Consider the following 22,871-nt stretch of genomic DNA (forward strand, 5'->3'; position numbering starts at 1 on the left):
AAAAAAAAACAAAACCAAAAACAACCAACCAAACAAAACCAAACACTGAAGTGTTACACCCAGGTTGATTTTGAAGCATTCAAAAATAAGCACCCAAAAAGATGCTATGGATTCAAGATAAAGTTGGAGCATCACCAAACAGCTACCTCTCTTCTAGAGAAAGCAAGAGGTTTGTTTCCCATGCCTGTCTTTAGGATGTCGTTCCAACAGCTAAACTGCTGTTCTGCCTTCTGTCAATTCTCCAAGCAATAAGGCCCAAGCAAGCCTATTCACTGTTTGTGACGGGCTTTAAGAAACATGTCACAGAATCAAATCCGAGTCCTGTAGCTGACTTTCAAGGGTACAAAAAAAGCCACACAGCCAGCAGCTTCCCTCCGGGATTTAAGTGCTTTTGCATGAATGCCTTCTAATGCTCCTGTGTGCCACCTGAGATACTGCTGGGACATCCTCACACCCACACCCAGCCAACTGCTTGCCTTTGAAAGTTTGTGACCACAGCACTTCTCCCGTCTTCATCACATCCCCTTTACTGCCCCTCTGAAAAGGCAGTCACCCCATGCCTGAAAAAGAGAGGGGAGCACCACAGCTGCTACGGACACCATCCAGCCACGGTTACCTGCCTCCAACCCCCTGCCAGAGTGGCTGAAGTGCCTGGAGATGGGGCATGCAGCTTGGAGGGGACAGCTTGGAGGGGACAGCTTCCCACCGGCCTTTCCCCTCGGACACCCTCCGCTCCCCCGGTGGGCCGGGGCGAACGGCAGGCTTTGCAGGGGCCGGAGCTGCTCTTCCTGAAAGACTCCCTCTGCCAACCTCCTCAGCAGTGCCAGGTCCCAAACTCTCTTCTTGCCTTAACCTGCGGCCAGCAGACACAACTGACGGTGTGAAAGCCAACACGAGTGACAAGGTGGTTGTCACGTACCCCAGCAGCGGTGGCGTGGCATGCCCCCTGGGTGGGAGGGCAGCACGGCCGCCTTCACCACCTCGCTGCCTTCCATGGAACCGGCTTTGGCCTCTCCTGCGCTGCACGGCAGATCTTGGGAGATACGGCACAGTACTAACCCAGCAAGTCTGAATGGGATCCAAATAGCTTCGACATATCTGCCTAAGCTTGACGAATGTCATTCCAACTCATTTCCATAAGATTAGTATCTTGCTCTATAAATGACTTTTCAACACAGGAAAAATACTTTCTACCAACAGTGTGTAGTGCTACAGATAACAAACATGAAAAATGTCACGCAACGCAGGCACCGAATAACAAAATAACCAGGTTTTCCACTCAGATGCTTTCTAATACTGCTTATGTTTTTGTGTGAGATGTGGTGTTCGTAATAAATAATTTAAAGACTTAATGTTCGCTGGCTTCTTTGTCATCGGCAATTCTTGAATTGTCAAATGAAAATATTTCATTTTTTGGTGTTCAGTAAAAAGACCATATATTTGTCAACAATTTTATAACTCTTAGCAGTGCTCCATGAATATCAGCAGCATTGGATCCTCTTTCAAAAGCCTACTATAAATAAAAAAAATAATTAAAAAAAGCAAGTCTGATGATTCTCTTTTTCTCTTTATTACAGCAGTACTATTCATGCTGCTATCATCAAGGGTCTGTCAGCATTTTTATTAGAAACCACTACTCCAGGGGTTTATAACTCAGCAGTAAAAATGCACTCCAGAACAAAACTTGTCATGCAAGGGAGCTCTTATTTAAACCCAAAAGTCAGAAAATTATATTTATATATTTTAAAAGTTATTTTAAAGCACTTTCAACTGTTCAGGCAATTAGACTACATCACTGACCAATAATTTGAGCCCCACCACTGCAAAAGGAACTCACTGAACGTGACATTCAGAAATAATTTCCTAAAGCTTGTGGCCGCTGTGTGACTACAAGACCAAAATCTACGTATGTCCATTTTTAAGGAGTGCCTTAAGAAAAACAGTGTATTATCAACAGTACCTAAATCTCTCACCAACTTCAGTTGCTGTCTACTCAGAGCTAAAACCAATCCTTCATATCATTCTGGTTATATCAAAGACAACCATTCAAAACCGTTTCACATTACTCAGTTTCAGAGCCTCTCAGGGAATTCAGCATTCAGGCCCTATTGCATGTCAGCACATGCTTCAGATGATGCCCAACTTTTTAGCAACTTTGCAATCCCTAGCCTAAGCTATCCAAATACATATTTTCAGTGTGCTACAGAAAGCAGGGCTAAAGCTTCCATGACCTTGATTCATTTTGTATTTTCTTTATTCTTCTTTGCAAAACAGGGAAAATAAAGAAAGCAACTAATTGCAACAAATACAGAAAGCTGTACTTTGAGTGCTCCAGGTGGTCAGATCAAAACTACCTAAGTGTGTAAGTTTTGGACAGCAATAAAACCCCACCACCAGTAGCGTCCCTTGCCTGGGGAGGCCTGTAGAATGAACATTTCTACAACTTCGTGGCCAAACTCTGATCCATAATATACACGCAGCTTTCAGGCTGTATAGGTATAGTTCAGTCAACGGCATGTTCCGCAGCTCCGTCTTCTTACTTGGCGTGGCTCTGGCATGCCATGTTACGTGATGAGGAGGGGACAGGATGCCAAGCTGAGGTTCAGCACACAATCTGGTCAAGTACCTACAACACTCCCAGCATCAGCTAAACCCTCAAACCACTCGCACCCCTCTCCCCAGCTCCGCGCCCCTCCCACTCCTGCTTGGCATAGGCTGCAAGGGATGATAGAGCAAGGAATCAGCGCAGGCAGAAGAGACTAAAGCACTGCAAACATGCAAGTTGTGGCTGAGAGCGCAAAGAACAGATCTGGCTCCCAGGTCAAGTTTGGAAACCCCTATAGTCGGCTAAAGGTGTGGTAACACCGATGCTGGTGCTTGAAGCTCAGAGAATTCAGCGTAAGAATGAATGAATGTGGGTGAGAGCAGGAAATACAGCAGGAGATGAGTCAGGGGACCTGAGGCTCAGCCATTTGCGAGTGTGCTATGTGAAGATGCAGGGGAATCCTGGCCATACAGGAGAAAATTAGTAAAGATCTGAAAATAGAAAAGCTAGAAACAGGGCGCAGGCCCCTTGTTTGGGAAAATGTAGGTGTGGAGTAAAAGGGAGACTCCTTGCCAAACTGGGATTTTGAAACGTGGCTCCTCTTACAGCAGTGTGGCCACTCTGTATTATATAGGACAGACTGTGAGCAGACAGAGGTTCTGCTGGACAGAACAGTCGAGAGAAACAGCATGACAGGGAACACTGAAATACTTCTGCTAAATTCCTGGAGAGACCTAGCTCAACAGTTCTGTAGCTCTACTGAGAAATTTCGATATTCAAACTGCAAACTACATTCCCTAACCTTCACTCTGAAGGCGGCAGGACGCACTTGTCAAAAACTTCAGCTGGCTCCTATTTTGTGCAGTAACCTCTATCTGATGGACTCATATTGCACACTAAGCTCTGTATTACCCCTAAAGTGCTTTATGCAAGCGAATCATTCCAGTTGGACTGTTAGAAGACAGAATGCAAATTACGGAACAACTAAGTTTAATACAAAATGCCAGTTCAGCCAGTGTCGGGTTTTGGAGGGTAATGGGAGAATTTTAATCTTAAAAGATGCCTGATTTTGAAAAGTGACCAATGACATTCATTTCCACAAATCCTTCAGAAAAGCTTTTTGTTCTTTTCAAGAACACCAGTTAATAGAGTTGCACCGCCTGTGACTTAATTAATTCTCTTTATCGCTCATTAGACTAAAATCTGGTCATTTTAAGTGGAAGGGAGCTTTGAGGAAATGATCACCTTTTTTAGAGCAATTCCTGATTTGTCTTTGACCAAGACTGTTTCTCATGCGGCTGTAACCTACAGTAACTGTTGTCTGACAAGAGCCTTTTAACTGAAATTGCTCCTATTACAGCTGTAATAAAATCAGTTTAGAAGATGAAGAGGCTGGCTTTATGGGTTCATCCTTCACTCCCCCCTCTTTTGGAGAGATTTCTATTATCTATCATACTTTGTAAAACATTAAAATATTCAAAATCATCAGAGGTTTTCATGCCAGCTACCATAGAGTCAGGCAAAAACTCTGAAAGCAGACAACGTGTGTGAAGAAGCAGCCTTGCTGTCACAGGAAAAAAACTGCCCAGGGACATAACACAACACCCAGAAACATACAAGGCAAGAAGTCTGGAAGCAGCATTTATTCAAGGAACACTGGTGAAGTGAAATGCTAATTTTTAAAAAGCAGACCTAGGAAATAATTCAGGAGAAGCAAGCATTTCAGCAGCTTTCATTTGAGTTCTTACTTTTTTAACAGAAACTAAAACAAGGGCTTAAAGGGCAATACCCTGGAGCACTACCATCTAAGAACTGAGAGCGATCCTTTGATCCAAGCTGGCCACGTTCAGAGGAAGACCTCAGAGTACCACTAGGATGGTCAGGAGTTGCATTTCTGGCTGAATTTGTAAGTTACTAAATGTCATTTCAGTTATTGCCACTTTTTTTATTGGCAAACGGATGGGCTGCCTAACATTGATTATAATTATTGTGGTACCTTGATTATTGCCTACCAGTTTAGCACTTCAGTAACTTCAACAAGCCTGCTCATGGTATCCTTATAAGCATCATTAAAGCTCTCCATTTCTTCTCTGAACCAGTTTTGTGGCCGTCTAGCTCCAGTATTTATGCTAAACAGAGAAGCACAGACATGAGTTTCTCACTTCTAGAGCACTTTCACGCAGCACGGTAGAATTTACACCATAGCACGACAAAATCTCTTCTGGGAGGTTGGGTGGTTTTCCTAAGGCTCTAGAACAGCATATGGAGAATCACAGAACCATGGAACGGTTTGGGTTGGAAGGGACCCTAAAGACCACCCAGTCCCACCCCCCTGCCACGGGCAGGGACACCCCCCACCAGCCCAGGCTGCTCCCAGCCCCGTCCAGCCTGGCCTTGGGCACTGCCAGGGATGGGGCACCCACAGCTGCTCTGGGCAGCCTGGGCCAGCGCCTCGCCGCCCTCACGGGGGAGAATTTCTTCCTAATAGTGAATCTAAGTCTAGAAGACTAAGCCCATTCAGATAAAATAATCTGAACCATCTCTCTGTTCTTGAGTCCAACTAAAACTTTAAAAGAATGGAATGCTTATATCACAAAGCAGCTAAGCACGTGTTTTAGCTTTAGGTATATGCTCAAAACTCACTGGCATTGGTTTAATTGCTGGATTTAACAGGATTGACTTCAGTACGTACTTAAATATTTTACTGAACTGGGAATTTTACAGATCTCACTTAACATGAAAAGGTTTTAGAAATGAGCCAGGTGTACAGCAGTTACGAGCTTCTGAAACTTTTAGCTACTGATGTAGAATTTACAAAAATGAGCTTCAGATTGCTACAACTCTAAATCCCCTTTGACTTCCACTGAAAATCCAACTCTTTAATGAACTCACTCATTCAACTCTCCACCTTAACAATGACTTCCAAAATCTAGAGCTTGGCAAATGAATACAGATTCTAGAGATCTTCACCCTCCCTACAGCTCTGCAAAGCTTATTAATCTGTGCGTGGTATACTAACAGATCTTAAAAAGAAGCACATTCTCAACACATTTTGAAAAAGACTGATTTGAAGCAAATCCTAAGATCAGTAACAAGTCTCAGACAAGTGTTCAAACCCATGGTGTCCTTACTGAAACAACTAAGTTTTCTGAAAATTATCCATACTAGGTGGGTCTGCACCATTCCTGCAAATTGTCAAATTATATCTATTTGGGTGTGTATTTGAGTATTTGCCTTTTAATCCATGAGGCAGCTTTGTGTTCTTAAAATGCTGAGATGTAATAGTTGGCCCTGTCCCATAAATCAAACAAACAATTCCAAGGCATCCATTTAACCTGCAGTAAACTCTTCCACTGTGCCAGTTCAGCTCCTCCTTGTAAACAGGGCTACTGATTTACTATGTCAGGCACCTTAAAGCATTACAATAAAAAGGCAGAAAACACCACAATCCACCCAAGTTCTCATCGTCACAGCTCTGGGTGTCACTGCTGTTGCTCTGTAACTGCGCATGGGCTGGCCCAACAGCAACGCCAGCTACTGGTTTTCATGGACCTCTTTACACTGGAATGGGCTGTACCCGACCGGATCACTTCAGCCAGTTCTGCTGCCTGTGTTCAGGTATTTATTCAGTCGCATCTGTGGCTCTGTCTCAACAAAGGAATGGTTACCTGCTTTTTTTTTGCACTAAGACAGTGATAGGAAAAAGTTAGCTAAGAAGTAACTCCAAAGACAGGGTAGTTAAAACCAGAGGGGCTGGCAACATTCTCCTAGACGTTATATTCCTTTGGCCCTTCCCTGCTCAGGATTATTGTTTTGGACAAATGTAAAATGTACATCAGGCTGCCAATACTGAGTAACTCCAACAGGCCCACAAAACATTCTTGGGCTGGAACAGAGAGAAATCCCCTGGTGCTCACCCATCCTAATTCAGACAAAACTCCCTCTCACGTCACTGGGAAGACAGCCAGAGGGAAGGCTGAACGCTGAAATCCACTCCTGGCGCGGTTAATGTCCCAGAGGAGCTTGTCCAGTGCTGCTAGTGATTTCCCTGGGCTCTGGATCAGATCCTGCCTGCGGTGAAAGCACTGCAGTTCTGCATATCTTGCGATAGTTCTTTTCACAGCAAAACAAAAAGGAAAAGCAAGATCAGACGACAAGCCTCAGAGCGCCTGGCCAAAGTCCGCTTGGCTGCAGCCCGAGCTCCTTCTGTGCTCCACGGAGTACCGGGACACATCCTGGGGCAGGCAGGCTCCCTGCAGCCCTAGCTGTCCTGAAAGCTCCATTTTCACATATATATATATATATACATATATATAGTATATATAAAACACAATATATTTTTCATATATCTATAAATTAAGGTGAAGTATTTTTTCAAAACTAAAATAATCTCTAACCAAGGGAGAGATTATTTCAGTTTTGAAAAAATACTTCACCTTAATTTATATATATATATGAAAAAATATTGTGTTTTATATATACTATAATTTATTGTATAAATTATAGACAGGTACCGTATTATTATATACAATATATTTTCTTTAACCTTTTATTTATTTTATATATATATAAATGGTTAAAGAAAACCACTTATTTATCATACCTAATGTGGAGAGGTATTCAATGACAAGCAATTTTTTCCTACAAAAATATTAAAAACTGTCTTTTTCCTTCACTGATCTATAAACTGGACATTTCAAAAATATCAGCAAATAGATTTTGCCAACATATTGGGCTAGCCACCCAATATGATAAGTTTTTTTAATATATTAGCAAGTAGGTCATCAAGAAATTTTATTTTTAGATATATTTTAAACACTTGTAAGGTGCTTAGCAGATCCTCACCTATAAAAATTCCTGACATTTCCATGTTACTGTTATCAATTAAAGACATTTTCCAAGTGCAGAAGATAATTATAATTATTAGCATTTATAATAAAATGACTAAGCTGGAGATATTTTTGGAAGAGTGCAGACTATCACTGATCAGTTACATCATATAATCTCTGATCACTCAAAATGTGTGCAAAATGGGAACATCCAGAAAGGCTGACAACTGCGTGTTAGAAAAAATATATAATCATGGTTTTGTTTGACTGATCTACAAATGACGGTGCCAGAATGCCTGCAGATGTATTTCCCTGCTCTGACACAATGTCATAGATGGTGGCTCAAGGAGAACAGTTCTGTGATCAAATCGAAGTTGGAAAGTCTGAATTCAAAACCCCAGCTCAGCTGAAATGCCAGCTTTCTCCTGTGACCTTGTAATATCAATTATTTGGTAAAACAGTAGATAATTACCTGCACTAGTTGTGCTTTGTCTGTATAGGGTCTGATCCCAAGTGGAGAAGAGGGCTTGATGAAATTGGGATTAGGCCCTTTGACCAGACTGTTTGAGGTCAGTGATTTATTCTGCACTGGTACAACACCTTGTACAACAAAGCCTGAACCAAAAGGTGGATTGAGTGCTTAATGCTGCCTTTCCAGTATGAAAGGATGAGATGGCAACCCTCCTGCTAGTCTCCTTTCAGCCATTCTTTCCCCACCAGATACGGAGAGAAAGAGAACAAATAAAATCCTGCAAAGAGCTGAAAGCAGAAAGCCCAAAATTCTCATACAAAGTTAGCTCCCATACCTAGTATTTATTTCATTTTAACTCTCTTCCCTCGCAGACAGTAATCCCTATACTAACTACTTCTTGCAGAATAACAGAAACTGAGCACCAAGTATTTAGGATGCTTATTCAGAATATATGATGCCACAAACATTTTGATTAACCAGTCCTGGAAACTTTATATTAAGCACATCTTCCTGAAGTTAGGTCAATAGTCAGTCTTTTTATCCTCCTTCACACACGTCTGTTTGACAGTGGTGTTCTTTATCAACAGCGTGCACAGCAGTCAGCCACCCCCTGCTCAGGTACAGGCATAACCAAAGACCTAGGCATGGGATTTGAAGCGGCGGCACGTTTGCTTTGTGCTGTACGTTTCTCAATTATTAATTTTTCCTAACCTCTCCCTCTTTTCAGAACATGCTAGACGGTGTCAAGAAAATGCACTGCTCCCGTAGTTTGTGGTAACAAGCTGAAGGAACATTAGTAGGCTAAACCCTCACAATTTCAAACTATGAAAAGAGATACATCTGTTCTTATTTTTTGCTCTTATAAAACATGAGGAGAACAGGAGGAATTTGGAGGATGAGAACGAGAATCATATGGTATCCATCAAAATGCATATGGTTTCTCTCTTATCTTTGTCTCTACAGTACATAAATAAATGAAATCGATCCCAGTACTGCTGCATATAAATAACTGTGGGGTGGCATTATTAGGCCAATTACTATGATTAGTTAGAGGCTAAATGAAGGCAGCATTTTTCTCGGTACATCCCTCCGCTCTCCAGTAATAATATTGGCTTATATATTCAGTCTTTTTCAGCTACAGTTTTACCAGCACGAGCAATGCTGGGTGGTACGTACTGCTTGCATATTCTTCTCACAGTGGAATCTGGATCTTACTATTTCAACACAACTAGCTTTGCTCCTAAGCCTACCTTTTCCTTCAAGTATTGGTGTGCCTGTTCAATCCCACACTACAGGAAGGGCCGAATACCTCGTGAGTATAAATTAATCCAGCAGTTACGCTGGGCCTATCCAACTGAACCACCATTTTCCTTCCTAACGACCACCTTGATAACTAGGGACAAGGAGCAAGCTGTCATTGGAAGTATTCTATCACACCGGGAGATGGCCTGAGCTCCTACACTGAATTACTCTGCATTAAGTTTCATTTGCAAATTTGATGGATTCATTTCTCTCCTGATGTGCTTTAGCTCGCTCCAGTCTAGGAAATGCCCAAATCAAAGGGATAACAAAACATTACATAATCTTAATAACTTCTTCCCTTCCCTTCCCACCTCCAAATTTTGTAATGAGTTGAACGTAAACTCAAGTCTTTTCCTCAGATGTATTCCAGTGTAATTAGATATGAGTTCTGGGTGGTACGAAGGATTTCTACACATCCATGGGAAATCCTTTACTGAACTAAAATTCACTGCTTGGTTTGCTCTGTGATCCCTGCCTTCGTTCTCCCATTGCAGCTGCTTCCCTAGCCAATGTTAAATTGGATTTAGTTTTCAGTTAGTTACTAAGAGAAATCCAATTACCTAACTTATGAAATTGCATCCTGATTTGTACTGAAAAGCCAATCACACTGAAAACGCCAAGTCCCTAGAGATATTTTCAGTAAATATTTTCAGTAAAATAAAAATATATCTGAGAGGAAAGTTCAAAAGTGTCAGGGAAGAACTGCTAAGCAACGTGAATCTACAGTAAGTGCTTGGGACTTGGCAGAAGAAAAACTGGAGTCCATTACCCAAATTTGGCTACTGGCTTCTGCTTCACCATTTCCAAAGCAACACCAGGGTGCTTTTGCAGAATCTACATCCATCATCACAATGTCACAGGTTAACAAAGAGATCCCACTGTGGGGAACTTACATGGTTTAAAACATGGATTAAACTGTTGATCTCTGCTTTCTTGTTCTTCTCCATGTTCCTCTTATATTCCACCGCTACCCATCAGAACCAATGACACCACTTTTCAGTGCTGGCCTCCAAGGAATCCTTAACTGTAGAGCAAGCCTGCAGGATAAAAGAAGAAAAAACCCAAAACAAATCGCAGTTTTAATGCCTATTCTTCTCCCTCATCCAACCCCAAACATGAGTTCTTTATGCATAAATTTAATTTATTCCAGACGTTTAATTTATTCCAGAATATTCTGGTGGGAACACTGGTTGAAAACTTGCAATCCTAGCTAATAACTCAGTTTTGGATCAGAGCGTTTATTTCTCATTCTGCTCAACCATCAGAGTTCAACAGGTGAGCTGATATAACCAGTCTTCCCTGGAATTGCCATGAGGGTGAAGATCGCAGGATCTTCATCACAGAAACCTGCACTTGAAGCAGTGTGACGCCCTTGAAATTAGCTCTCCATCTGGAAGTTTCCAATAAATTCCACTCCGCTAAGCAACTTGGAGACTGCTAGAAAATTCCCCAAAGAAGTGAAAAGTCCTTAGGGGAAGTTTTTATTCACAGAATATCTGACTTGAACCAGTGGCATCCTCCTCCAATTTAACTCTCTAATAGTTTTATTTATCACAGATGGGGCCTCTTACAGTTTAAGCAGTAGAGTTGCAATAGGGAAATAGTTTGGACTCTGAATATACTTCAAATACTTCACATTTCAATATTCTGTATCACACTTTTAAGCCATGTTTTCAAATTTTTCATTATCAGAAAACTCTGCATACCTTCCAAATTCACTGCCACTGCTAAAATTCAGCATATGTTTTAGGGTAAGAGAAGGGGTTTGCACAGGTTTCATATGTTTAATTATTCAAAAATGCAAACTAGAAGACTCTGAGAGATTGCTAATTGTTTTTCATACACAAATATTTGGGTGCCTGACGAGGAATCCAGGGTCCCCCTGTGATGAAGGCTTCACATATTCAATATTCTGACAGTGTCTCAGTATAACCCTAGGAGGGAATGCAACATCTGATCGTCATACCTCTCCACATGATAAAAAAAGTTTTAACGTAAGACAATGCAGAAATTGGAGAGCAAATTATTCAGTATATTCATAGACACACTTTAGCTATCTCCACTAACCAGCAGTAAAAGCAGAGGTCAGCCCTTTGGCCTGGGCAGGACTACATCCATTACTGCCTAATTAGCATTTACAAAGAAAGGATGAGGCCAAGAAGGAAGAACATAAATAAAAGGAGGCAAACTGTATAGAAGAACTGCAGTGAAAGGCTCATTTTCCACTAGATGCTGAGCTAGCTCTTGAGCTACTATATTCAGCTTTGGTGAATCCCATTAAATTGAACTACTTTTTCTTAGGAAGGGTGGTTCAGTAAACCTAAAATATACTTTCATAATGTCTAAAGTACTTGGTCCATCATTTGTGCATTGCAATTTTGAGTCATGAACTGGCAGAGGTCTGATAACCAAACATACCAAATGTCGGTAGCTTTAGACTGATAAAATCAGGGCAATCCAGTATATCAAAAATTGAGGGGAAGCCATCCCCATGACACCACGGTTGTTCCACAGGCTGTGCTCTCCACTCCACTCCATCAGTGTTACTGCATTTGACTCACAGGCAATGTAAAATTAATGACACACCAACAGGGAGCCTGGGATGTACTTGGGCTCCTCTCGGAGAAGAATTTGGTCCCGCTGATTTGCTTCTTCCATAGTAAAGCTTTTGAAGTAATTCAACATGCCTTCAGATTTTCTTGACATCACAAATTAAAAATCTCCAGATCCTTTGATACACAGTCTTTTAGTTTCACTTTCAGAAAAAAGTGATTTCAAGCAGTCCTTGCAAAACTTGCAGTCCAGTTCTTGATGTCCATATCTCCACCGCTGTGTGACAGGCACTAACACACCCTGTCCTGGTTTAGCCCTGCTCCTGCTCTTAATTTCTGCAGTTTAATCTAAAGGTCATTGCCATATACGTCGAATAATTTTCTGAAGAATTTCCTGTACAACTTGTTGACACATGCTTTTATGGTTTAAGAAAGTACAGGAGATCCTTCAAGGACACAGGATTAAAATCTCTCCTAATCATGTCACAGCAAATGTGCCCAGAGTACTTCCTTATCCTTACCCTTTAAAAAAAATATAGAAAAAGAAAAAGAAAAAGCAAAACATGCCAGCTTCTAATAAAAAGTACAGGAAAAGGCACAAGGCCCTCATAAGTGCTTTTACCACACTCAGTGTAAGACAGGAATCAAATTCTCTGCCATCATGTAACATAATTACAACATGACAGCTAATGTTTATTTTTTCGGCAATGCAGAATATGCAGGCAATTCTCTACAAGCAGACATACATAGCCATAAATTAATGCCACAAAATAAAAGCAAAACCAAAACAAGAGCATTTAGAGAATTTGATAAACTGTACTGAAGAAATTAAACCCTCCCCCCAGCCTCTTCACTTGTTCTTAAGCAAAAAGCTTTAGTTTTAAAAATGCACCATGTAAAGTGGCCAAATAGCCCAGAAGGCCACTACATGCAAAACCGAAGAGAGAAATGAGTTGTGTGGACAACCAGCCTCCACTGAACGTGCTATGTCCAAGTTGGATGTTCAGTGCCAGTTTCCTTCCTCCACCTCACAGGCACAAGAAATGGGCTCAGATGTAAACCAGACATAATCCATAGATGTAAACCAGACATAATCTATTAAACTAGCTATTGCACAATAAAACAGGCTACTAAGAAGTGATGCATGAAGCACGTAATTGTGCAACCCGTAAAACAAGTACTTCAGTAGATGCTCATATTTGGCACCAAGGGACCTTAGGAAGAAAGCAACATATAAGCAAGCATTACAAAGCCCCTCCAAATATACTTATTTGCAGGAAAAATAGAGAAGGTCATAAAGAGTGAAATTTGACAAGAACTTCCACTAAGGCTTAACTGTGAGACTGAGCTAGGTTTTTCACTAATGCCCTAGTGGTACTGAAGCTTGGGCAGAAAAGCAGAATTTTTAGCTCTACGGTTTGGTTTATTAGTGCTCTGGAGAAAAACAAGACAACAGTTATTTGCTGGGAAAGCCATCAGCTTAGATCTCCTGATAAGAACTGCTTTTTGCTTGTACAATGCATCGTAGTTCAGATGTTCTTGTAGAGAAGAAACACAGCTTGTTTTCAGACAATCTGTAGGGTTACCAAAGTTACTTGAAAAATAGCTTTTTACTTGTAAAATAGCATGGAAAAAAATACATCAGTGAATGAAAACAGGAAAAGTCTGGAATTCCATTATGACACTTTTACAGTCATTCAAACTACAGCTGCACTGATTAATATTTATGATCAGATTATCTTTCCCCTCCAAAACAGTATATCTCATAATAATTCCAGAAGACAATATGCAGATACCATATGGTCCCATGAACATCTGCAGCCCAGAGCCATCTCTGTCAGAAGCAGAATGTCAGTATGAGATTGCCCAGGAGTTTCCATCTGATCTGCTGCCTCAGGGACTGAAAGAGCAATAACAATAAAGGGAACCGTGAGTGTTGTTTAATGTTTTCCAATGGATCGTGCACATTAGAAACAGTAATTAATGATTTGGTTTATAATGCTTCAGGGAATTACTGTCCAACAAAATAATGTAAGTAATTTAAATTTGCAATAAAGTTTAAGTGTGCAGGCATTTCATGGCAGCATACAGCACTGATTTGCCAGAGGAAAAAAACACTGTTATTGCAGCCACATCCAGATAATCCACAGAAAAAGCCATATCAACCCCTTAAGTGATTCAATTATACTCTCTTACTGTGCAACAGTCCTTGAAGGCATATTCAAAACCAAATACACCTCACTACAAGACCGCAGGAGCAAAAACCTAGCACAGAATTAAAGAACTCTTTTTTTATTCTTCTATGACATAACTGCAGTCCTCTCCTCCAAAATATATCTCCCAACACTTGCCGTTGTCATTATTATTGTATTTTTTTAAATGCCTGTACCATTTAACCCATGGCACCTTAAGAAATTAAAAATCAGATCCATGAAATACCCTGTGTAAGAGACAGCTGCCTTTGCCTGAACTTCTGTGGCACCTTCCTATAAGGACTAGACAGCTGCAAGTAAAAATCTCAAATTAGTACCTCTGTGGCTGCAGCCCTAAAACTCTTCATTCTTCCCTCCTAAAATTGCTTGCCATGATAATGTTGTGCATCATGCCCTGCCAGTCAATAGATCCAAGCTTTCTCAGAGCCAGAGAATAAATGAGTTCTGGAGGAAAAGACCTCTAAACCAGGGCTTCTCTGCTAAGGCACAACTAATGGGGGTTTGCTCAAGTCGCTGCATCTGCCAATTAGTAAGTTGAAGGGAGGGCATAGGTAGGGAGCATCCCTTACTCAGACTTGTACTTTCACTCAACAGGTTAAATATATCCCCGTGGGTTCCATGTACGCTGACCAGAAGTCAGTCACCACTGACAGGATGTTGTAAAGTTTGGCTGTAAACAGAAATGATTTGTTTACAATAGCTACCCAAACACAAACCATAGGTACTTCATCTCAACATCCGAAACTGATGTTGTGTAATTTAACCTTTCACATTTCTACTCCACATTTATCTTGATCTTCTTTTCCAGCGCATTTCTTCTGCCCTGACCAGGAAAGTCCTTTAATATAGCTGTTTAGAAACTGGTAAGCATAATCTCAAATATTTTCAAAGGAAACTAAATATATTTTGGTCATGTGTAGGAATGTTACTGTAATGAGTTTATGCAAGCTTGGTCAAATTATTTTAAAATGTCAGGTAAATATTAGCAATCTTTTTACTGAAAAAGTAAATAAGAGTTTTAGTGGAAAGTTTAAAACTCCTACGTAAAATTCTTAAGCACCTTGAATGGGCTGGTATTTGTCAACACCGTCAGAGGCGATGTACTCAGAGCTGGCTTTCTTCTGATAGTACATGGATATCTTCAAGATATCTCTGAATAGAATTACCTTAGTGTCTCTAAAAGCTGACAAAAATGCACTGATGGATTAAAAAAATGAAATATTTATCTCTTACAGAGTTATCAGCAGCAAAGTTCTTCTTCCCATCATGCATCGCCTGCAGCAAAAGAGCTTTCATCCAGCTCAGGTTTTTGGAATAGTCCTCATCATCCTGCAATGTGAAGTCATTCCTGTATTTCATGTATTACTTCTCCTGTCTCCAGCAATTGCCTCAAAGTCAATTCATCAAGCTGCACTATTGCAGTGGTACTTATCTAGGCAGCTGCACTCATGTGCCAAGATCTCATCCTCCCAACGTCCTCATGTGCAACATTCATTCTCTTCAACAGCTCCAGGCAGGTCCTGACCAGGCACTTCTGCCCCGTGAAATAGGTAATGTGATTCCACAATCAAAATGTGAAAAGATAGATAACTGGGAAACACTGCTGACAAAAATGAAACTACTTTTGCATTGTCCTCTATGGCAAACAGCGTAAAAGGAGAATGACCACTTCTTCCGCAGCACATCACCCTGGCACAGGAATGCCTTTCTTTGCCATATTTAATTACTAATCTTGGGAGCTGGAGTGAAATCAAGCAAACAAGTCATGACTCTAACTTTTTACATTTCTGAAAAATTCATGTCATTGAGTTTAATGCATAATTAGAACCCTGAACACAGACTGAAATTCACTGTGCTTGTGTCATCTTGTTCCGATTGCAGCCACTCACATCCTGCTCCAGTACAGGAAAAGCTGAGCTGCATCAACACACCTGAGCTGTGCGTGTACCTGCAGCCTTCTTCACTCAACTCTGAGCTTTTTGCTGTGATGGGTGTCAAGGTATCAGCCTGATCCAACACATTTTATAGCCTAAGTCCTACTAGAAGAGCAGGATCTACCCCATCTTCAAATAAAAGGAGTTTTCTCATTTGTGTAAGCAGTACAACTGTGCCGACGTCAACATTATGGGGATTGTCAGTCTATTTTACACCAGAGGAACTCAGCCCTATGTAAGCAGAACATTACTATCATATACAACAGGCACCTATGGACAGAAGATCAAGAATATTTTAACCTTTAATCCCACAAGGCAGTTTAGTCAGTAAAAGAACCTGCACTAGTGGGAGACAGCACTGACACAAGGGCAACCTTATTATAACCATATGCCAAAGGATCGTTAGTGGTTTAGCTCTTGCTCTAAAATGTGTCCACTGCACGAGCTAGGGGCCAGGATTTGTCCCTCTTTGATTCTTGAGAGAGAATCAGTCATCACAGATCAAGAAATGCAGTACTCCCTGGAGACCCCTGATCTAGTACACAGAGGGAGCGTCTACCTGTGCTATCCCATACATCGAATATCTTCCTCCTGAATCTGCATTAGCAAACCAGAGTGCAGTAGCTTGCCATGAATGCAGCAAATTAACAGTCAAACTTTGCTGCCTCACACATATCTTGCTCTTGCCTATACATCTGATGTTGCAGGAGATGTGTTTCTGGAGACTTCTTGCAAACCACTGCAGAGGATCCTGTTTCTTTCCTGTGTTGATGAATAATCACGAACATCCATCAAAAATTAAATAGTATGGGAGCTAATCAGGCATTACTATCATTCAGATATAGTAGCAATTCATGTTTGTTTCATAAAAATCTATGCTTTATAAAGTATGTATATTTTTGTGCTTTATGTCTGCAACCAATATGCACATGAATTATTAATGTGCTATAAAATGAGTATATTTTGGGGGGAAAAATGAACTACCTAAGGCATTTTCATATAAATGACTGCAATTTAACTTTCAAAAACATTTCATTTTTCAACACTCTGCTCACTTCAAATTGAAGTCTGTACATCGGATTTGGCCAAGCATGTCACAAGAAACTTCACACTTATAAATTATTAACCCATGAAGATCCAGCATGGATTAAATACAAAAGAAGCAGCAATGAAACACCAGGCAGATAGCACTCACCCTCCTGAGTTTTAACAAGTTTTTGCATGAGTAGCTCCAGAAAGCTGAAGCCAATTCCCGTAATGCTTGGATGGTCTGTTTAGCACGAATGCATCACTGCTTTTCCACACCACTGCTCTAAGATGAGCACTAGGAAAACTGTCCAGACACGATGTCTGTGTGCATGGCCCACATGCTGCCACTACGGGAAGGCAAGGGTGGCTTAACTGGGCTGACCAGTGCAATTCGCTCTGTTCTGTCACATGCAGCTGCAGCACCAAACAATATAACTCAGTTGGGAGGAAAGGATTTGCGTATCTAAAGCATCCTTACATTCCTGAGAGACTATTGCAGGTGACATGTTCTTCTTCCAGCTCTCTTGATGTCCATCCAGGTTCAGCAACCCCACGAATCTTAAAGGAATCTAGTCTTTCCTCAAAAAAAGCCCCAAATCAGCAACATTTTTGAAGACTACTGTATATGTAATAGGAAGACTCTTGTTGAATACCAGGTAAATTAATTCTCTTTCTCATCTCACATTGCTTCCTTCAGCTGAAGGCTCAACTGGGTATCTGATGACAAAGTATCACAAACTGCTATCAAGAAAGCAAGCACAATAGAAAATAAGTCACAGTACATAATTGCAGATTTGTCTATAAAAAAGTAATGAAAATGTATTAAACTAATATGCAAAATTCACGTGCTAAACTTGCAGGTGAATGCTGTAATTCCAAACTGAAGTAAATCAAACCTAAAGTAAAACTATATCTGCAACAGCAGGACCTGGGCTGTGCAACCTCAGAAGCTTCTTCAAACAAATAATTTCAGACAGACGGTGCAACAGTGCTCCAAACACCTCCACTCAGCTAAGATTTCCTGCAGATTCTCCTGCTCAATTCCCATAACATGCTTCCTCATTCAGCAATCTGTTATTCCTGAGGATGCCATTCTCAAGATCCAAAGATGTGATGCTCAACTGGTCACAGCTGTGTCAGATGGAAGCATCCTCTTTTAAGTCTTTAAAAAAATCTTCTGCTAGAGGAAACATGCAAAGCTACACAGGCAAGAATTTATTTCAAGCAAGCTCCTGCCACCAGAATGAGTATTCAACAGGTCGGAAGGACTTCAGTTTCCACAACGCAGCTGGTTGGGGAAGTAAAGAAAAAGAAAAATAGGAAAAATCATTTGGAAAATCTAGTTGTCAGAAAATTCATTGAATGCAATTTAGTGGTTAAAAAAAAAAAACACTCTACATAATGTACACTTCAAGAGATGATTCAGTAATAACGATGATATAAAAGTTTTATAGGCAGCTTTAGCTGTCAGAAGAGTTCCTACATTATAAAATCAATGTTCAGCAGGATATTCAGCAGATAAAGTAACACTCCTGTGTATAGCTAAAGCTTTGTCCAGTTTAATTTTTTAACTAGTTCAGTTTAAAGCTCTCACTGTATTTCTTTTCGGCCCTCTAGCCCCTGACACAGTATGATTATGTACATATAAATGATCTTTCCCTCACCCAGAATTACTAATGTTTTAAAAAGGTAAAGCCTGTATCTACATAAGCTTCTAAAGCATTAAAGCTTCTGTTTCCTAAGAAGACCGTATACACAAAGCCGAGCCCTGAATTTAGAAGATTAAACAAAGTCAGAGAAACTGTGATTCTATGACTAAAAATATGCAAAACTATGAATCTTCACTCTGCTGATTTTTACACATTAAATCAAAGGACCAGAAAATGTGAGCTGCTTCTGACTGAACGTTTACAGCCAAATACAGAACTTTGCACCAACATGAACTGTGATTAATTCCTTATCAGAAGAAGAAACCCCCAACACGGTCAGAAACATGCCAGAAAGCACCCGGTTTGTGCAGAAAATAAAGTATTACCAAGTTAAAAGAACTACTTTCAGAGGTTGAAGAAAATATTTCTGTTTGCATGTTCTCTTTCCTCCACACATTCAACAAATCTTTTTTTGTTTTGTTTTGTTATTTAACCTTCACAGACATCAGGGCAGGGATCTTTTTACCAGCGGTCAGTACAACTGAACCTGATTTGATCAAGATTATACTCAAAAATGCTACATAAGTTATAATATATGAAATATGTCCATTTTTTTCTGGGGAAAAAAAATGAAAAAAAATGCTAGAGGACAAGTCACTATCGCAATTCATCTGTTCAGGAAAGAGGTAAAGAGAGAAAAAGTGGCTTTCATGATTTCCCCCCCTAGGGCAACTGGGGACACAAGAGGAGTCATATCAGCCTTTCCCCACAAAAGACAGCGGTGGTCTAATTTACTGCTGCACAGCTCAGCAGAGCACAGAAGCCGAAGCTGTCTGTACTCCCTGCAAAGGGCTGGTGATCATTCATCTAATCCTCAAAGGGTGACAAATCTGTAGATTTCCACTTGAAAAGGAAACAAATTGTTCTGAGGAGCAACTGCTAAGTGATAGGTATGGGAATACTTTGATTTCTGCAGGTGAGAAAAAGAGAAATCAAGCATTGTTAGAGTGAAATAACCTTGTGGTTCACCAGTTAACCAAGAAGGCTGTAATATTTCTGACGGAGGCCTGCTGAAGGAACTGGTAACACCATCTGCTGAGGAGAGGCATATTCAGCCAAAAGGGGTGTGCTGAAAGCAACCCAAATTCCCAGGGCCACAAAGGAGCTGAAAGTCCATTTGCTTCCTGCTTTGAGTGTCAAGTTGAACGGTCCTTTTTGAATGCTTCAATACTTTTAAAAACTGCTGTCTTATCAACAAAGCTTTCTCCTTTCAACTGTCAGACATCAGCTTCTCAAGGGAACTTGCACTTTTGACTGCAAATCGGCTCTTCAGTTCTGCTAAGGAGCCATGGGGATCTTCACTGCTTTCCTACTTTTAGTGATGCAAAAACCAAGGGCTTTTGCTGTTTGCAGTGTGGATTTGGAGAGGGCTTCATGATGGGTCAGCGATGCACTTAATGCAATCGAAGTCGATAACACCTCCTTACCATGGGAAGAGAAAATCAGGTCCACAAAGGTGGCAGCTAGCAGTGCACTCCTCTCACACCCAACCAAGACCACTGGGACGAGCAACCAGTGTGTTCACAGAGGTGGCAGAGGGCACCCAGCCAGCTCCTGCTGTGAGAAAGGAGGATGGTGCACTGGATGTATTACCAATGTGAAGTTTTCCTTTGGGTGACATTAACGATGTGCATGGCATGCTTGGTCACCCTTAGTGAGCTGGGTTTAATTTCATGAAATTATTTCTCATTTTAATTGAATTCAACAGTCTATGATCAGTAAAGGGAAGTGTTATCTTAACCGCTGATCACTAATTCATAAAGACGCTAGTCTTCTACCAATAATACTGATGGGCCGGTTTGTGTGATTTTTTTAATGTATGCTAAAAAATGGAAATTGAACAAAGTTCTTTCTCCATACCTTGAAATAAGCTGTTAGATGACTTCTATTCGTTTCGCTGCACCATTGTACATTCAGATCTATTTGAAGATTGTGTAACTGTAAGAAGTTTCCACACGGAGAACAGCTCCCATAGAGACACAGGATAAAAAGTGTGATATGACACGCATAACTCTGTATTAGAGCTTCATCCAGCAATCTCTGGGTTTGATTCAGAACACAAAGTTTGATAGGATTTAGAGACTGCGATATCAAATTGTCATTATAGGAGAGGGTAAATGCAGTTACAGATACTATGAAATCAAAAAGCACTGGAGTCACAGATGCAAAACACTGAAATGCTACGGTTCCTTTCTGCCAGTTCATATAAAAAAGAAAATAAATTATTTAAAGCATAACTTCATGCAGACTTTATATCCAGTCCAGCACAACATGATTTAACATAGACTTTGTCAGAAGAAACACTATCAGCTGCTTTGAATAATCCCACATAAATATAATATGACCATATCTAATCTTCACAAAGTCAGTTGAGTGAACTGCTGCCACACAAATACAGTAATAACAGCAGAATTATAGTTTCAGAAAAGCAAAAGAAAGTGTTAATTACTAATTCTTCTAGATAAGGATTACTAGGCACAATGCAGGGAAGACTGGATGTAACTGTGCAGCAATATCTCAGCTAACTTCTAACTGGCTCCTTCGAGCTCCACCAGCGCGATGCTAGAGAGGCTGGTACAGCACAGAGCTCAGTTCTGCCCACAGAGCCCAAACAAAATGTAAATACCGGCAAGTCTGGCACACACTGAATCTTGCATTCACGGCGGCTGGACTTAATGTGCGCCACCGCCACAGATCAGTAAGTTTTCTCTCAGATATCTTCCCTTAGGGGCTCTTCATCCTGTGTGTGGTTCAGAGAAAGTTTTCTGAATACATTTGGGAAATATTGATTAGAAGAGTATTTACAAATATAGGACTGAAGCCAACTGGAAACAAAGGTAAAAGTTCTCATAAGCACTGGATTTACCAAGTCCTTGTCAACAATACCATTACCTATCCCTTTTTCCTCATTTTTTATAAATTTCAGTTCATGGTTGAATACTGTAAATGGAAAGATTTGGAATTAAGAAGATGAAATAAAGTACCATCTTTTAAATATGCAATATTGAGTTTATAGCTTTTTTCCCTCTGGCATCTTGTCAGCATAAAATAAAAAGGCACAGGAAATCTAAATGAGAAAAGCCTCACGCACATACTTTATCAGTGAAGAATTTCCATGGCAATACTGCTTTGAAGCTAAACGGTTTTATTTATAGACGAAGCAGTTTTCATAGTTCATTTGCATTTTCTCCAGATTACCATAACCATACATGATCAGTTGTTAAGATCTACAGATATTATCTGTGCAGTGCCAGCAATTCACTTAAATATTTTAAATATGAAATGATAAATAAATTAAGTGCTCATGCAACTTACCATATCCACAATCGACTGCAAGGGAATGCAGTCATCTCCACAGCAGAGTACAGCACTGTGTGATAGTACAGAATTAACTAATATGGTCACTTTGTAGAAATATGTAATAGAAATGTTGAGAGCAGTACGAATGGGGAGTGAATGGGAAGAGAGGGGAACAGAAGCACCAGAAGGAACAGCAGAAGAAGGGATATAAGGGTGGAGGGTGCTGACAGCAGGTCATAGTCCAACAAATCCACGGTCAATTGCTCAGGGACTCACAGATGAGAAAAATAAAGGATACTGAAATAGCAACTAAACCTATCAAGAGATGGTGGTGGGAAGGCACAGAATACGGGAAGAGCCAAGTCAACACCCAGATAAGAAAAGTAAGTGGCTCCTACCCACAGAGAGAAGCGAGACACAACAGACCAAAGGATCGCGATCACCTTGAGCTCCTACAGGGTACAAAACCGGCACATTCAAACCCGGCACATTCAAGCCAGGCTTGGAAGGACGCAGGATACGTAACCAGGTCTGGATAGCCAGCGTGCCTTGTCCTCTGCCTTGTCTCCGGGAATCCTGGCCAGGCCACGTGGGAAACAGGCCCTGGTGCCTGCGTGCTGGCCTGCCCGCTTGGACTCATGTGTCTTGGTGCTTATCGGAGTGTGAGTGAAGTCGCATTTGCTTTAAAATAAAATCACCTTCTTCCATTGAGAATTATCACATTATTGTCACATTAATGGCTACAACTGCCCTTGGAAAACTGTAAAAGGTAATTCCAGCTTTTGCCTTCAATATTGTTATGGGAGAAGGTAGGAAAGAAGGAAGAACAGTACACAAGAAACAAATATGTGAAAGTCTAGCAAGAAATGTGCTTTCAGTGTTCATTTCTTGGCAGAACCACCTTCAGTTGCTATAGTAGAGGTAGAGAACATGTAGTGTTTTATTTGCAGAAACCTGTAATTTAGCTCAGATATTTGAGTGTTGCC

At 40.7% G+C, this 22,871-nt stretch overlaps 1 long non-coding RNA gene across 2 annotated transcripts in view; it reads right to left on the reverse strand.

The window, feature by feature from the left end:
• The window catches only part of LOC308072670, a 63,107-nt gene continuing 40,236 nt past the window's right edge, over positions 1–22,871 (reverse strand). For both annotated transcript variants that reach the window (XR_013931727.1, XR_013931728.1), the window contains exon 2: positions 1–22,871. This exon is cut by the window's right edge and continues 11,270 nt beyond it. This is a non-coding gene — a long non-coding RNA (uncharacterized lncRNA).

This window comes from Falco punctatus, assembly GCF_963210335.1.
Source record: "Falco punctatus genome assembly, chromosome: 13".
NCBI classification, from domain to species: Eukaryota; Metazoa; Chordata; class Aves; order Falconiformes; family Falconidae; genus Falco; species Falco punctatus.